The 1,540-nt window shown below is 44.1% G+C and overlaps 2 non-coding genes across 2 annotated transcripts; both read left to right on the plus strand.

The window, feature by feature from the left end:
* On the plus strand, positions 1-686 carry TGME49_458460 (the record flags this gene model as incomplete). The annotated part of the gene is made up of 1 exon (XR_001974190.1): positions 1-686. It is a non-coding gene; the product is annotated as a 28S ribosomal RNA (ribosomal RNA).
* A 339-nt stretch (positions 687-1,025) lies between these two features.
* On the plus strand, positions 1,026-1,183 carry TGME49_458470. Its single transcript, XR_001974191.1, has one exon. It is a non-coding gene; the product is annotated as a 5.8S ribosomal RNA (ribosomal RNA).
* The last annotated feature ends 357 nt before the right edge of the window (positions 1,184-1,540 follow it).

Below are 1,540 nucleotides of genomic sequence, written 5' to 3' on the forward strand. Positions count from 1 at the left end.
CCGAGTACTCGAAAGTGGAGCTCGGAAACAGGAACACTCCTCAGCCACAAGGAAAAGGAAAGAACAAAGATATAACGGTCCACAAGGAACCTACCTTCTTTGAACGAAATCAATTCCGAGTAGCTGATGCTGACCTCTCCAAAAAGATGAACCGGAAATACATCAAGAAACCAAAGCCTAAACCTGGTGAGAGAGAGAAGGCAAAGGGATAGATGGCAAACCGGCGGCACTTCTTGGAATCAAAAAGGTCCCAATCGCTTCCTTTTCAGCAATTTCAGGCACTTTTAACTCTCTTTCCAAAGAACTTTTCATCTTTCCCTCACGGTACTTGTTTGCTATCGGTCTCGCGCCAGTACTTAGCTTTATGTGAAACCTACCACACATTTTGCGCTCAAATCCCGATGAACGCGACTCTATAAAAGCGTACCGTACGTGGAACAAAAAACGCAGGGGAAGGACGGGATTCTCACCCTCTATGATGTTCTTTCCCAAGAAACTTAACCCTGCGCTTCCACTGGTAACGCCTCTCGAGGCTACAAGTCAACAGCTCGGAAAGAGCAGTTGATTTCCACTTTGAGCTGATCCCGGTTCACTCGCCGTTACTAAGGGAATCATAGTTATTTTCTTCTCCTCCGCTTAATAATATGCTTAAGTTCAGCGGGTAACCTCGCCTGATTTCAGGTCTGATAAATAAATCGGACAAACGCCCGAGACAAAACAACAACGACGAAACCTCGCAGAGCAACAATGGAACCGAAATTCCATTGCGGTATTGAAGTCGATCGACAGCATCAATGAAACTTTGTCTTCAATGAAGAAGCCACCGTATCTCAATGATGTCATCGATACAACTCAACAATACACTTGAGCCTCTAAAAGAAGAGGCACGAGTAGTTTCTCCGCTGTGTTCTATTATTCAGGGTGACATTGAGTATTCAACACTCATGACACCCAATCATACTGCTCCTAGGGGGCTTCAGCCAAACTGAAGCAACGACCCTAAAAAAGCAGAAAATTGTGATTTCAAAGACACTGAAACAGACGTACCAAGGAGAATATCCCCAAGGTGCCATTTGCGTTCAGAAATCTGATGATTCACTGAATTCTGCAATTCACATTGCGTTTCGCAGTTCGCTGCGTCCTTCATCGTTGCGCGAGCCAAGACATCCATTGCTGAAAATTTAAAATAACATTATAGTTTAGGAAGCAATCTGAAAGCACATCGAGAGAGATGCAGAAAGATACAATCTTTCACTCTCTCTCAAATGTTCCTCAGATTTGTTGTTTGAAATAACGGTGTGGGAAAAAAGAATGCACACTGAAGAAACTCCTGGAAATCAGTATCCCAACAGAGACACGAATTTCCAGAAATTGAGCCCCTTCGCTGTGCACCCCCGGATACCTGCACTGGCTTCCAATATTGGAAGCAGCGCAGGATATCCAACATGAAGAAGGCAATAATACCTTTCGATACTATCACGCTTCTTGAATGCAAATCTCTCCAATGGAGAGAGATGCAAACTCATGTTTTGCTTGGGAT

Source organism: Toxoplasma gondii, assembly GCF_000006565.2.
Source record: "Toxoplasma gondii ME49 unplaced genomic scaffold asmbl.323, whole genome shotgun sequence".
Taxonomy (NCBI): Eukaryota; Apicomplexa; class Conoidasida; order Eucoccidiorida; family Sarcocystidae; genus Toxoplasma; species Toxoplasma gondii.